A 16633-nucleotide genomic window follows, 5' to 3' on the forward strand; every position below is an offset into this window, starting at 1 on the left:
TGACTTATCACTTGTTAGATACTGCAACACTCAGTGCTTGTAACAAACATTTTTTTCAGAGGTTAATGTCTGGCAGACAGTGCTTGGCTCACTTCTCTATCTACTGGCAATTATAACCAGGCATTTGCAGAGAAAGACAAACAGAAGGATCCTTCTCCCCTCCCTGAGAGCAGCTCCCCAACTGTAAGGCTTGGGCTCAGAGCTAAAAGTAAAACTTTTTGTGTGGGCTCCTGGCTGAAATACTCCTAATGCATTCCCAGCTTCAGGAGCAGCTAATGCCTCACTCCTAGGCACTGATGGAGAATAAGAATGGGGACAAAAGGAAAATCTGAAGAAGCCATGTATGTTTAAGGAGGTGACTGATCACACTGCAGTGTGCACATGGGGATTAGCAGCTGATGGAGAGTTCTGACTGCATGGAAGAACCTTGATGCTTATGAGGCTACAGAACAGGGTCAAAGCAGCACAGGCCCTTGGCATAAACACAAAGAGCCAAAACTCTGAGGAAACCTGATAGTGCTGTCCCCCTTTCAGTGCTGAAGTTTGCTACCTCCCCTGCTACACAAATGCAGGAGCACTCCAGACAAAGCAGCTCCTTGCTGGGAATTCTGCCATCACACACAAAGTAATAGCAGAAGATCACTGGGCTGTACAGCTGTGCAGTTCACATCCAGCCCAGGCCAGTGCAGCTCTTCATAAATCCAGCTCAGCTACTGAAAAGTTTCAGTTGGGAAAATCAGGAATTGTTGAGGCAGGAAAAAAGATCTTTGTCCCCTGTGTGCAAAAGGATAGTGTATTTCAGATAGTGAAGGTGACCACTAACCACCCAGCTCAGCCTGGATACAAAGGTTATCTCCTCCTTCTGAATCTAAAGGTCAAAGACTGAATGTGGATAGCAAGTGTCTGTGTGGGAAGAGAAGGAACTTTCAAATTCAAGGTGTGACAACAAGACTGGGGGCACTGCCAGAGGAACAGTGTGTTCAGAGCACGTCATGGACTGAAAGGTCAGCCAAGATAGCTGGGCTGGTCAGCAGCTAAAAGGACCCCAAGACTGAAGGACAGCCCGGGGCTACACAAAATGAGTTAATAAAATTATAAAGAAAAACAGGTTTTAACATAAATAGTACCAGCAGCTATTACCAGCTCCTAGCCCAGATTTGACTGAAGAGAAATATTTTCCCAGGGAAACAGTTAAGAATTGACCATCTGACAGACATGTGCAAGGAAATACTTCCAGGTTACTGAAAAAGAAGAAGAAAACATAAATACAGTCACACCTGCCTTGTAATGAATTTGTTTAGCAGAGAAGCAGCAGGACAGGATCTCTCCATCCTCCTCTTCCCCCCCAGTACCCACAGACATCACACCCAGTCTGCCCAGTGCACTCTTCATAAGGCAAACTGCTTTGCTCAGATGAATTCCATTCCCCATTTACAGCCAAATCACTTTCTAGAGCACAGAAGAGAACATAATGACAGCATTTAGTGAAGGTATTGGTTTGAGCTTTGCATGTTGTTGCAATGAGATTTGCAATTACAGCACCCTCTCTCCTTCTCTGCACTCTGAGATGCTCTGCTGTGCTAATTTTTCTCCTAAGCATCCTTCATCTGTGTGATCATTTACCACTGCTATGTTCTCTCCATTGCAGCAGAGGCAGTCCCAAAATCTTTGGCGTTTTTTTCCAAACCAAACAGGACTCCTGGCAACTCCCATAACACTTGGCTTCCAATTAACTGCTGAATATGAGGTCATTTGAGTCATCCCCATCAAGATCCCAGCAGCTCCCTGGGCTACAAGGAGGACAAACTTCAGCTTTCATGTGAGCATGGGAAAACTGCATGGGAGCATGACCAACCCTACAGGCTGTCTTTCCCCTAAAAATCAACTACAGCCCTTGCCCTTCAAAGCATCTCTCTAAAACAAAGTAAACTGCTCAAGAAAAAAAAAAAAAATCACAGATGGTGAACCCAGCAGAAGCTGTATTGGAAAAAAAGAAAAAAGGTTCTGAAAAGCTGAACTAAAGGGTGGCACAATTAAGCACTTGATCCTGGAGTTTACTTATCTTCTTTAATTATTTCTAAATATTAATACTGTTAGTGAAATCAATTCTCAGCTTCCAACAAGTGGTCCCCAGCTCCATTTCTTCAATTTCTCCCCATCAAGAGCACTTACTGAAAGCTTTTCCCTTCCTCCTAAAGATCTTGTTAGTTTGGCAGGAAACACAAGTTCTTGTTGAGAAGTCCTCTGTCTAAAAAGATTTTCTAAAATGTAATCCTAATTTAGTAATTGCTGCAGTATTTCCTCATTCTTCACGACCCATCAAAACCCTCCCCAGGCACTTTCAGATGTCCTTTCTAACCTTATTCTAACACAGCTGCTTCCTATCTGGAGATTATTCATCAGAATTACTAAAAAGCAGTTCCTCTGGGAATTTCCAAAATCTACCCAGCACAGGGTAAATCTCTGCTAACTCACCATTGCCCTACCCTGGCACAATTCCAGGTGATCTTTACCTTAACCAGTTTTAGATCAACACCAGAACAGAAATGCCACTCATTCCAAACATGCCCTAAATGCAGAATAATAATTTGGATGTTCATTACAAACCTAGGAAATTAATGCCCTACAGCAAAACTTGGTGCTGCAGCTTGCAGCTGTGTTTGAGGAGACATAAGTTTGAAAAAGAGGAAGGATAGTGATTTTTTCAAAGGTTGAACAGTTTCCCTTCCTTCTGCCAGCACCAGCCCATTCATCAAATAAATATTCCTCCCACTATTGCATAAGTAACTAAGAAGAAAACACATTTTATAATTTTAACCAGGAACTAGAGCTAATCCCTTGAAAATGTGCTATGGGAAAGAACAGGATGGCACCTCTGCAAAATGCCACCCCTAAGATGAAGCTTCTCCCCAGTCCTCCCACCAGCTGATCTGCTCTCTCTGTAAATCCAAAATTTGACCTGACTGACAAGAAGCTTGAAGCTCAAAGAAAATCCCTTTCTGCAGCATTCACACCCCAGAGTGGCTCAGAAACAGCAGGAACAGAAGTGGGTTCCTCCAGGATATTGGGTTAATTTTAGGCAAAGACCTGAGAAGGGCTTACGTGAGCACCATCATCATCATCCTCACTGCAACCATCACCCCCCAGGTCACTGCAGCACTGGCCATCACAACCCAGCCACAGCACCTCACTCTGAGGAGCACCAGAGCCACTCCAGCCTGGGTGTGGGAAGCAACTGAAGAGTAAAACATAGCCAAAAAAAACATAAAAAGGTGTCTGACCCTACATTCATACATCTGAGTTCAGGCCCTTCCTCTGCTGCTGCTTGTTAGCCCCTCTTCAAACACACACACAACCCCATTCACCACACACTTTCTAATTAGTTGAAGAAAAGGAAAATCAATAAGAAAGAAATTAAAGTTACAAATCTAACTGAAGTCAGTCACACACCCAGGGAAAATGTGTTCCTGGGGTAAAGTTTATCTAGTGTCATAATTTTATTGAAATCCTATATCTTCCTATTGACTTTTATCGTTTCAAGCTGGATGCCAGAGTTATCATTATTAGAGTCTCAGGGTTGCTCGCAGGCCTGAGGTTTGAGGTGGCTTTTTTATTTTTTTTCCTTTTATAAACAAGCTGTAATTGTCTGGTTTATTGATCAATAAATCTTTCAACTGCCTCTCTTCACCCCGCTTCTGTTCTGGTGAGTCTCCTGCACCGTTCTGTGCAAGAAAATATAGGGTTGTTGTTTTTTAAAGAACAGATTGCTTTGTCATTAGCAATGAGAGAGCAGGAATTGTGCCGGTCAGGTCCAATAATGGCTTTTTAATGACAGATTCTAGTCACACTAAAATCTGCTTTATTTCCACACGAGTGAACTCTGACTATTAATCCACAACCCAACGGCACAGCTCGCTTGCTCTCTCACTTGTGCACGGCTTAGAGCCTGGCAGAGGAGACAAGACTCTGTGCAATGGAATCACAACATTTCCCACTTGGTGCTTTTTTTGATGGCACAGAAATATTCCAAGTATTACATCAGCTTTTTGTTTAATTAATGATAATTTTGGGGGAATGTTAACAGGCTGCTTCATTATCAGAAATCAGTGACAAGATTTCTTCCCCCTCCTCTTCATCTTCAGACTCCTAAATCCAAATTAGTTGTAATAAGGGAAAATTTCAAGACTGAAGAAAGATACGGAGCTTCAACATCAAACAGATGCTATTTGCAATCAGGTATAATTTAGCTAACTATTTCTCGTAAAAACACCAATAAAAGAGAGAGATGACTGTGTAACAGATCTGGGCTTTCTTGCTTTAAACTCATATATAGAAGGGAGATATTAAGTGGGGCTTGACCAGATGTTTAATATTAAAATTAGCAGTGTGGGACACAGGAATATAAGCCAAAATGTGGTTAGAAATAACTGAAGAATACTTAAATATGTTAGACTGTGTCAGGACCTACTGACAAAATATATGCTTAGGTTACTTGATAAAATTAATCACATTAGCCTCTGGTCCCTGAGCAACTACCTTTGAGGAACTCAGAAATGGCAAGACAGCAACTGAAAATAGGACAGAGGAACAGACCCAACCTTTTAAGAGAAGGACAGATCAGAAGATACTGATTCTGGAAATTATAAATCGCTTCAATATTTTGGTATCTCATAAAATACTTGAAAAAAATATTAACAATCAAATTGCAAGCAGCTAGAGAAGAATTAGGGACAAGAAACAATCAACTGAGCTTTAATATGAATAATATGAAAACAGTCCAATTTCCTTCTTTGACAGGTAAATTGTCTACTGAATAAAGACAAATAATAAATGTGATAAATCTTAACCGCAGTAATGTGTTTATCAAAGAGGAGAATTACAATTCAAGAACATCTCTGTAATTTGGAGGAATGAGTTTGTATCAGGGTGATGAAACTGATGGAAACAAAGCACTGAGTGCCGTGTGGCAGCAGAGCCAGCACAAAGACATTGCAGCAGGAGTGGGAATCTGCCCCTTGCCAGGGCTGCCTGTCTGCACCTTCCTCATGGGAAACACCTGCAGCCCCTCTTCAGCTCCAGCAGGACACAGGAGATGCCCTGCACCCCCCTGAAAAGCACTAAGCAGGGAATGGGAGCAGGGATGCTGACAATTAACAGGTTCTGCCCCACTCTGAGGGCTGTTAAGCCTGACTTTGGAAGTAAGGCTATGTTCAAATCTCATTGCCTTGTGGAAAGTTTAAGAGGAAAAGCAACAACCAAGCACGGCGAGACCCAGGAAGCAGCAGGGACAGCAGGGGCTAAAGACACATTGGGTCAGACTTTGCTCTTATGGGAGCCACATCTCCCTCTTGGAGCACTGCTAATTAGCACAGCAGCTAATGAACTCTCCCAGAACAAAAACCCCAAGAGCTCTCAGCCAAATAAAACCAGCAAAAGTTAAATTACCAGAAACTTCTCAACCCCTCCTTGCCTTCAGCATCATCTATGAACACCAGAGGGCAAATGGTTCCCCTTCCTCTCACCACTCTCATCTTCTTTACAAATCATCTTTAAGCCAAAATTTTCTACTCCCAAGCCTACAAATAGCTTTCTTCTCAGCTGCAGCCATTTCCCAACACTTCTCTCCGTGGCTGACCTATTTTCACATTACTTTGCAAATCAGAACTGACTGCAGACACATATGTATACACACACCATTGACTTTCTACTCAAGACCTCAATTAAAACACCATTTACAAAAAAAAAAGCCCGTTAACTTCATAAAAATAAAAACATCCAGCAGATTTCACTATCCTTGCACTGACAAGACCATTAGGAAACATTTTTTTTAAAATATCTTTAATTCTCAAATGTGCCTGTCTATATATCAAGCCTCTGCTTGTGTTTTTGCCCCTCAAGCCAATATAAAGCTACTGCAGGAATCTAAAGATGGATTTAACCTATAAAGAAGCCTTTCAGATGTGCTGTGCCCTACAAATAAGGCTTCTCCAGGAAAAATAAAATATTTGTTGTTCTGAAGTCCAAGTACCCCCATGCACACCTAACAGGAACAGGTGGGGAGAGGTCAGAAAGGCTGATGGACATAACCACAGGCACACAGCAAACCAGGAGTCCCTGTCTGATCCATCATCTCTCTGCAAGGCATGGTTTTCATCTGTTTTCTCTCATAACAGAGCCATTTTCCTCCTAAGAAAGTCAGATTATCATTCAGGCTGAATTCAACTTTCTTCCCGAGGTTGGAAGTCTGAAGAAAGAGAATACCCAGGGAAACTGTGGTGGAAGAGGACACTACCAGGCAGAGAGCACAGGAGAGATGATCAAAAACTCATTTCAGGTGCCAGAGCAAGGCATTCAGAGACACTCCTAGCTTCTCAACCACCCATTCTTAAATTTTGGAGAAACTGTAATCCGATTGCTTTTCTGGCCAATGTTCAGCTGGCAGCTTTAAACGTGCTCCTACAAATACCTGTGTATATCTTACATGCTCTTGTGTTCCCTAGGTTTTCCTCCTGATTAATAGTCCTCCCTTTCTAACTCTTGTCCCTCTCCTCCAACACTTCTCTGCAGAGAGCTCAGCTTGCCTTCTATCCTGGCAATGAACCAGAGCAAATAAATCCACTGTAACTCTTTTAATCCGTCTCTGATAAATCTCCTGCTTTACTATCTTCTGGAAAATTGTGCACGGTCTCTGAAAGCCCCATTTTGCTTATAGCACGTCCATATGCCAGCTGACAAGCAATCATACAACTGACACTGCAACAAATTAAATATTATCTGACTAAAATACCCCTGGGGTCCTCTTGCTTCACAGTGAGTTTAACATGTTTAGTTATGTTTCTTAGCCTCCTGCTGCTGTGAAATAATTTTATTATTTTTCTTTTTCTTCATTTAGCTCCCCTCTACCGGAACACTCACTGCTGCCTATCTCCAGAGTGAGCCTGTTTTTCTGTCTCAGTGTTTGGCATTTCTTCATTCCAAAAAAAAAAAAACCACCTCTTTTTCCTGTCATTTCTCACAGTCCCACTGCTCAGGCAGTGGCAATCTTGTGTGTGTACCTGCCTCAGCACAGGGTCACTCCCCATCTGACATCCACATCTGACACCATGGGCACGGTTCATGTGTGAAAAACAGTCATTTCTTTAAAATAAAACACCCAAAACCTCCTCAACATACCTTCTTCATTCTAGCCACTAGACTACCATCACTGCCAGAGGGAATGCATACAGCTGACAAGGGAATGGATTCATCCTTACTGGCAATACTAAATTAATGTTGCCTATTAAAAAAAAAACAACCAAAACCCAAACAGCAACAACAACACCCTAAAAATAAGGAAAAAAAAGTTTTTGTAGCAGTACATGAGATTCTTATGCTGCCAGTCTCTGCAGTGTATAAAAATTCATCCCTATGCTCATTCCTTACACTCCTATTTCTTTCTCCTCCTGTCTGTCTACTAAGTAACCCAAATATTGGCCTCTAAAACTCTTAACTGCAGTTTTAACCACTTAAATATCATTAACTTGGGAGAAAAGTAAACTGAACTGTGCTCAAAGGCAGTGCAGTCATCTCTGCAAGAACGAAGGAGGAATGGCCCCACCACCCGGGCTTTGCTCCTGGGGTATTTGGGCTAAGACAGAACTCAAGCAGGAGGTCAAAGCTCTCACATCACATTTTGAGGGGACAAAAAAAAATCAAAAAAACAGACATGAGTTCATCCAATCCAACACAGCACATTCCATTGAACTCCAAATTCCTTGATCCCCTCATGATGTGTCAACAACTCCAGGAATATGCCAGCTGTGGCTTTTTGAAGAAGGCGAAGAAAAAGGGATTTTAGGTGATGCCTCAGAATATACATCACCTGACTGATTTATTAGAAGATATTAATAATTTCCCATACTTTACTTAATTCATAAAACATTCCCTCTACTGCCTCCAGGGTATAAAAGATCAGTGATTCCAATAAAAGTTTCACAAACCATACATCAGGTTATCTCCCAGGTCACCCATAGCACACCTGCATTATCTTTGTAAAGGACTCTCAGGGCAGAGGGGACACAGCCCTTGGGCCCTTGCAGCCCAGCAGTTCCTCCTTCAGGGAGGGAAGACTGAACTGAGACTGAAATCTGGCCCAGGGTGCACATTCCATATTACATAAAGCACCTATAAAGAAAAAGAACACCCAAGTATATTCTTCTTGAAAATAATAATAACCATAAAGGGTCATTTCACACCCAAACCATGCTCCCAACAATAAGACTGAGCCAGATTATTTAATCACACCCAGTGATTTATCCAGGACAAAGCAATGACAAGCCTTTACTTTGAACTAAAATTCTATGCTTTCCTTGGATGAGGTCAAAATACTTATTTTACATTATATACATTTCACATTACCTACATGATGAGGGTTCCATGTTTTAACTTGTATCCTTTGAAAATACAAAAGATCATTTTAACACTTCAGTCTTATAAAAGATGGAAACTGCACCAAGCAGCACCTCCTTGGCTGTTTTTAGGATCAGTTTATTCTCTCACCCAACACCCACAGAATGTGCCTCATTAGCTTCATCAGGAGCCACCTTCTGAGTTTGCTGTCAGGCAGCAAGTGAGCACCACGAAGCTGGGCTGATATTTAACCCTGTGACCTGAACTTCTGAAAGAGTTTCCTGCATCTGAAAAGGAAAATGTGCCACCTCAGTGCTCAGGACTGCAGGTTCTGAACAGAGGTTTGCCAGATGTTGGCCCTTGAATCCCAGATAAACCTCAGGGCAGGGGGAAGAGGAACCCATAACCCTCTGTGCCTGGGATCCTGCTCCTCTTGAGACCCTGAGATGGTGAAGAACAAAATTATGTTTAAGAAACAGCTTCCACTGAAAGACCACTTCAGGCGGGTACTTCACCAAAATTCCAGTTGCACCTTCACCTTGGGCTTCCCAGCTCTGGAAAAAATGACATTGAATAAAAATATTTGAAAAACAACCTCTCATTGACAACTCCTCTGGACAGCTTTATTGATCATATGAATATCCAGTCCTTCTGAACACTGAGAAACTCCTGACTTTGCCAGTTTTCTGGTGAAAATTAATCCCATTACGTTTTTTTCACTGCTTGAAAATGCATTTTCTTTTATCAAGTTTTAATTTGCCACCTTTCAGCTCCATTGAACATCTTTGTTGTTGCCTTGCACAGACAGGGAAAACAACTCCCAAACAACTTCCCTAAACCATTCATTCATTAGATTCTGTGCTTTCAAATTGTCAACTCTTCTTCAACTACTTTTTAAAGTCGACAAGTCCAATTTTCCAGCATAACTGCTTTCCCAGTCTTTCACACCCTCATCACCCATGTCTGACTGCTGCTCTCATTCTGCTGCATCTTTGCCTGAACTGGGTTGATGAGGAATAAGAGAAACAGAGAAGACACAAAGTCCTGGGTGTCTTCAGCACCTCTCTGTAACAGGTACATCCTTCCCACTCCTGGCTCAGAGAACAGGACAAGATGTTCTCCCAAAAGCTGCTGAGGCAGAGGATAATAAAAAATCAGCAGGTAAATCTCCTCAGTAACGCCCCTCAAACACAGCAGAAGAGAACACAGAGAAGAGGATGTATCTCTACACCTGCTCAGAACCTCTCCAGTTCTTGTGGGAACAGCCCACATGTACAAGTTTCCTTAAATTTAAACATTTCAGAACTGAAATTTTTACTTCAAAATAGCCTACTAGTTAGTAAAGCTAATTTTAACACTAGCTGCCACTCAGTGAACACCTTCCCTTTAGTATCACGAGACACTGCAAAATTAATTCACTGACAAAATGACATTGCTTTCTTTTCTCTCTCTCCACTGTCTCTGCAATATTAAGTCAACAAAATATTTCCTCAAAACTGCATTGACATCAAGAATGTTATGCTCACACCATTAGACAAAATGTGAAGCACTGAAGTCGTGCTTCATTAAAAACAAGTGGAAAAATCAGTTTGCTAGAAGAAAAACATTATTTAGGAAAGATATTCATTATACACATCTGAAAACCAATTATGATTAAATGTATGAGACAGAAACATTCATCATCCTTTTAATTAATATTTGACCACAATATTTGCATTTTCAACAAAACCACATTTCAGTAAAGAACAGAAACACAGTATCAAAAAATCTCCTTTGGTTTGTTTTCATAGTAATAAACTGCCACATTCTGGAGAATGGAACAGACCATCAGCTTTTCTACTTCTGGGCACAACTTCAAAGTGCACAGAATATGGTACAATCACAGAAATAACTGGCTAACAAAAGACAGAGGGGAAAAAGTTCCTCCCTGCCACAGAAAAAAGCTGGTCAATAGCAAACAGTTAATGATGATTATCCTACTTCCATACTGCAACACATCCACAAAGAACTTTCTGAACAATTTTAAGGGACATTAGTTCAATTTTCACCTTTGCTGCATTCCACCTAGCAGAAACACAATCCAAAGGATGCCCAACCCACCACAGACAGAATTACAGAACTTGGAGTTTGCAATCAAGTCTTCAAGAAAACAAAAAGGTGAGAACAGACTATTTTGCACTGCAATATTTAAGCCCACAACACTCATTGCTAAATTTGTCCCATCTCTGGAATAAAATCCATTGTGATATGTCAGGAAACACTATCAGAACATTTTTTCTTATTCTAAAGTAAGTTAAAAGTTTAAAACAAAGTCATATATCTCATGCTATATTTGGTTCTTCTGCTTCCATTTGGAAAATACCATTATATTATTTAATAAAGTGCTTTTCAATAAACCTGGCATACTCCTGACTTAGTACAATCTTTCTCAAATACACCTTTATCTTACCAGCCAGTGCTGTAGGAGATGATGCCATTTTCAATGGACTCTATTATCAGCACTAGACAGACTCAGACTTGCACAACAGTTGAGGTTTGAAAGCTGCTCAAGATATTGTCCTCCCCAACCCTCCTGGCTTCCCCTTCTCTCCAGGACCATATTCCATGGAATTCTTCCAGGCAGGTTCATGAACACATCAGACTCCCCTCTCCAGAAGACCAGGGCTGTGATCCTGACATTGGCCTTGTTTCCTTCTCTCAGGAGTCATTTTCAATTATTTAACAGCATCCTTAACATCCACCTTAGGCTGTTTAAAAACCCCTCCACAATCAACGTAAAATCACCTGGAATCCATAAGCACAAAAAAAGGGTTGATAAAAGGTAACAGGAACAAATCACACAGCTGGAACTTCTGACCACCTGACAATCCCCCCCTCTCAACTTATTCCAAAAAGCTGCTCCTGTTTCATTTGCAGCTATTACTTTTTAGACTTGTCCTTATTATTTCACCTCCAATAAAAACATTTGTGAGCTTTACCATGTTCAAAGACAGCAGGACAACTGCATTGTTTTTGTCAGTGCAGCCCCAGAGATGCTGGCCACAGTTATTAATTTTCTTCAGCTTGTTGAGGGTAAAGAAGCACCCAAAAAGCAGCAAGTGCTAAGTTTCTTCCTGTCTCCCTGTGCACAGCAAGGATGCTAAATGCACAGACAAACAAAATCAACAAGCAAGGTTATGCAGAAGAATCTCTGCTCCAAATACCTGCCCCAAGTCCATGGGAAAAGTAGTACAAATCTTACAGCAGATGTCAAATCTTTTCAACTTTTTCTCTGAATCAAATTAGCTACTAATGAAACAGTTTATGATTAATACTCACTTAAGTCAAGAAGAAAATTAGGGGAAAAGCTATCAGTTCAGAACGCGAGCAAATCACATCGGCTCCAGATATACATAATGAAAGAGTATACGCAAAGAAAATACTACAGCTGTATCTTTAGAAGTCTTCACTTTCTGAACAGGCTGTCAAAACAGTGTGATCACCACGTAAGATCCTCCAGTGGCACTTCTGTGACACGAGGAAGAAGGTACAAGCAGCTGATGTACCTGTGAAGTACAGCTGGACCTTCCGATGATGGATCTTCTGACGGTCTCAACACCTGCAGCCTCACAAAGGTTTGTGCCTCACTGACCTCCTCCACAGAGCTCCACTCAGGGAAATATCCATCCCATCCTCCTCAGGCTGCTGGGCAAGACCAGGCTGGCTCTGGATTCCCCCTCAGCCCAGGGAGCAGGACACCGAGGTCAGGGAGGGAGGAGAGGGCAAAGCTCAGTCCATCCATCCCGTGTGTGCTCAGAGCTGCTGAGGCAGTGCCTTGGAAGCAGGAACAGAACACAAAATACCGGCTAGAAATGATCTTTACACCTATGAGAACAATCCTTGGCAAAAATTTATCACCTCTTCCTCCAGAGTAATCTTGTACATATTTGAAGGTATGCTTCTCTGCAGTATTCACTAGTGTAATTCTTCACTTTTTCCTCCTGCTTTTTACCATTTCAGTAGATGGTTAATAAATATCAATTTCTCTCCAACAACTGAGAAGAACCATTCTAGCATATCTCTCAGTTATCCAGAGCTGACTGGAAGGAGAGCCAGGAATAAATGAGATGGGGAATAAGGACAAGAAATCACTTTGTAATTAAAAACTCAGGGCCAGCCAACAAGCAAAATGCAGAATACTCAGAGCCACGCTAAAAATCAAAGCAGAGAAGAAATGTCTGTGGTCTTTGATTAATATTCTGTATTTGCACATCCAACATGGGGTTATCCCATACACCTGATTTTAACACAAATTTCTAAAAGCTTTAAATTTAAAAACAAATGTGGTACTAATCGAAAACCCTCCCTCACCAAGCCTGTGGCACACCTTGCACAAAGACCTGCTCCTCCAGAGGCCACAGAATGGAAACTCTAATTGTGTTTAGGTTTTGGATGTGTGAGAAAGGAAGGAAAAAACACTGTCAGTTCAATGTGTATGAAAGAGGATGACATGAAAAGAATAAATAGGTTGAAAACTAGAGAGCTCTAAAGTTTTCACCTCCAAAAAAATAAAAACAACAACTTTACGCAAAATTTTAAAAACTTCTGAGGAACACGAGCAAATGAAGGAATTAATCTCCAGCTGAAGTCTGCGTGCTTCTAAAAGAAGGTACCTATTCAATCATCTTTTTCTTAATCAACAGCTTAATACTATAAACAGCAAACCAGCAGCATGACAAATGAAGTTTTGAGAGAGAGAGAGCTTCTCGCTGCCTCCTCCTGTGGCACCAAAAGGCAAACAGCTGCTCGCTCTGCCTCGCACGCCCCGTCCTCACACTGCCACGCTAATGGCTCTTCTGACAAGGCAAACTCTAATATTAGACACTGCTCTTATTAGCTCAGATCAGAGGGTGCTGTTAAACCCTGCAGGTACCACACTCTGCCGAGGTTGCTCTTTATTTCACAAATCATGTGTAATTGCCTCTTTAATATCACCCACTGAATTGAGTTGAACACAATCATTCTTCTCTAAATTCAACATTCATGCACTTCAAACATATATATTTCATTCTTAAAGAATACTTTTTACACAAAAAGTACTTCAAAAGCTTAGAATTGAAGTTATTAGACAATTTACCCCACCGATACCAACAGCAAAGAGACACACAAAGGCAACTCCTCCCATGCTCCGAGCAGCAATTGCTTTTTCACTCGCCACGTGAAGAAACAGGGGGTCTCTGAAGTGGTTTTAAACCTTTATGTTTCAATGAGCAGTGTGTGATGGATACGGCTGTTATTTGCAACGCCACAGGAGCGTATTATAAATAAGCCGGTGTTATTTATAAGCAGCGTGTTGTTCTGCACAGCAGAGCAGCCCCAGAGGCACGGCATCCCACGGCAAGCTGCCTGCCAGGGAAGGTCTGACGGGATGTTTGCATGCAAGGAAAGGTCTGATGGAATGTTTGCACACAGGTGATCTCTGTCAGGGGCTGCTGGAGCCTGGCGGGAACCGCGCGTGCCTGGGAGGGCATCGCTCAAACAGCGAGACCCCAGGGGCAGCAAAAGGGATGGGAAAACAAGCTGGGCTGAATTCTGCATTCAACATTAAGGAAATTTCTGTGGTGTCTGCTGTGTCTGATAGCAGAGCATTTTGAGCAGACCCAGAAATGACAGCCTGTCTGTCTGTGCTGGGGGGTGGTTAACGCCAGCGTGAAGCGCTTGCTCGGTGCGGACTGAAAGGGGAGGGCAGTTTCTCATCATTAATGCTTACTTACACTCCACTCTCCCACCAAGCTTGCTAACAGTCTGGCATGCTAATGGATAGTAAGGAATTTTTTTTTTCTCCCTCTTCTCATCTCCAGTCTTACTCGCTATGTTGGAACCAATTTAATTACTCCTAAATCATCTCCAACAACGCACACCAAGCCTGGCCCTATATTTCTTCATGAGGTGTGATTTTATCCCTTACTTTCTCCTGCTTTTTCACTTATTTGCTTTTTAAACAGAAGAGATTACTGTCAAGATGTGTGAGTTTTGTATTTCCCTGCCATTTACAGATGACATTAGCCTCTTCCTTGCTCATTCCTACTAAAACAATGCTGTCTCCTGGCACATCAACTTTAAAAAGCAAATGCAATTGAAGTTATCACCATGCTGCTCACAAAGAGAGATACCTGCATGATATAATTGATTCCTCTTCTGATCTCACTGGTTAACAAAAAGAATTGAATTTGGTACTCTTTTTAACACATTCACATATTCTTTCACAGTTCCGAGTTGAACATCCTCTCTGCTTTTGTCCTTGGTCTCATTTTCAAAAACTTTTATCTTTAGTTCACCAATTTAGCACAAGCAAGAGACTCCAGTCTGGGGAAAACTGGAGCACAGACAATTAAGGCAGGAGAGAAGCAAGAGGAAAAACGCAGTACAATATATGCAAATGCAGATGTTTTATAAGGACACTGTTATAAGGAATTTGTTCATGAGACTCTCCCACTTAGCAGTGCACAGGTGCAGGGCTGCCTTTAGGTTTTTAAGCTGCACTTTTTAGCAGTAAATCCTAAAGGAGCCTCTTAAGGGAGCTCAGCATCATCATCTCCATGTCCTAGGAGGAGAAACTGATACCCCCAAGATGAAGTGGTTGTGGTCATTCACCAGTTTAGAACTAAAACACAGAACTCTGAGGTCTCTCTGAGGATCTTCTCAGTGTTTGGGTCGTTCTTGTCAAAATAGAACATCAAATGTGCACCAGCTCTGTGTAGGAAAGGTTCACTGGCACTGTGCAGCCACCTCTGAGGTGCTGCCCCTCCTGAAGACACACAGAGAAGGGCAAAACCAGAAGGAAGCAGTAAAAAGAAGCAGAGATGGCAACAAGTATGGACATTCCCAAAGCAATTCTGTTGCATGTGCTGCAAATTCTTGACATTCAAAAGTCATGAAAGATCAGAAGATCTAATTCCTTTCTGTTTTTGCAGAACACCTATAACACCTACCAGAACCAACCAAAATGTGGCTTTGAATTTCAGGAGTAAAAGGGGAAATCTGAATGTGCTGCTTTGTCCCACTATGAGAGAATCATCCCATCATCTCCATCCCTCTGGAGATGAAAATTAACAATTCTACCTGTAGCCATTGATACCTCATCCTATCCCTCATGTGAGCAAAGGAACTCAAAAGTTTCTCATTTTCTTCTCAAGTCAGCTTTCTGCTGATGGAGCTTCAAAAACATTTTCAAATCAGTTCTGAGCAAAGGACCACAGCATTTAGATTGGGAAGGGGAAAAGCTCAAGTTTTGGGTCACAAACCCTACAATGACTTCCAGCAGCACAAAGCCAAAAGCTTTCCTGTATCTCCATTTCACACACACGTGAGGAGAGAAGCCACTCCTGGTGCCAGAGCCACCAAAATCTTCATCCTTCAGCAAAACCAGGGCTGCATTCACAGGATAACTCACTGAGCTGCTGAATTTATATGCAGCAACAGAACCATGTAAGGATCAAATAAAATTAATTCTGTCTAATAACAAATTAATTGTCCATGCCAACCTCTAATGTCTCCATCATCAAATGAATTTCCATGTTATTTACCCACCACAACTTCCCGTGGGGAAGGAGAAAGACAGCTGCTTAGATTAAACAGTGAAACAGAAGAGCCTCCTAGACAAAGAATCTTTTCATTTTCTAAATGACTGCTCTACTCCAAAATGTCTTCAGAGAAATAATGTTATTTTTTTCATTCTTTCCACAAAACCACGATGCAAACTGCCTGATTTGATGGTACTATTTCATCGTCTCAGAACTGCATGCACCAGCTTCTAGTGGCAAGGAGAGAGAGGCTCATGCAGAAATAATGTTCCCATTACAAGAAAAATAAATTGGCAATAGACCCAAGGAAGTTATTTTTCTCATTTCATACTTTTTTGAGGCATGGATCACTGTAGCCCTCACCTTATTTATCGACAACAGGAACATCTTTAAAAGGCAACAAACAAAACCCACTTTATGGGTAAAACTAAGCTATAAATTCTTCCAAAAGACAAAAAAGTGACATATGCTGTTTGATCCCCACTGCTCATATTTTACAATCTTATCTTAATGTCTCTAAAATATCAAAAATTGTCCAGTTTGACCACACCAGAGTACCCCTCAAAATCATTATCTAATGAACAGGTTTTTCTGGGAAATAAAAGCAAGCTTTCCCTAACAGCAATATCAGTGTTCCACCCACTTAAACAATCTACTACCGTGCCTGAGGACTGCCCAAGCTT

The 16633-nt window shown here is 41.6% G+C and overlaps 1 protein-coding gene across 6 annotated transcripts in view; it reads right to left on the bottom strand.

Moving 5' to 3' along the window:
* The window catches only part of MAD1L1 (mitotic arrest deficient 1 like 1), a 346167-nt gene that overhangs the window by 206206 nt on the left and 123328 nt on the right, over positions 1 to 16633 (bottom strand). Inside the window, exon 1 of one of the 6 annotated variants that reach the window (XM_086854878.1) lies at positions 11707 to 11863. The exons of the other annotated variants lie outside the window; for them this stretch is intronic. The gene's annotated coding sequence lies outside the window, so the exon portion shown is untranslated. Of the gene's footprint in view, positions 1 to 11706; positions 11864 to 16633 lie in introns of those variants that run through there. 6 annotated transcript variants of the gene reach the window in all.

This window comes from Cyanistes caeruleus, chromosome 17, assembly GCF_971803275.1.
Source record: "Cyanistes caeruleus chromosome 17, bCyaCae1.hap1.1, whole genome shotgun sequence".
In the NCBI taxonomy this organism is placed as follows: Eukaryota; Metazoa; Chordata; class Aves; order Passeriformes; family Paridae; genus Cyanistes; species Cyanistes caeruleus.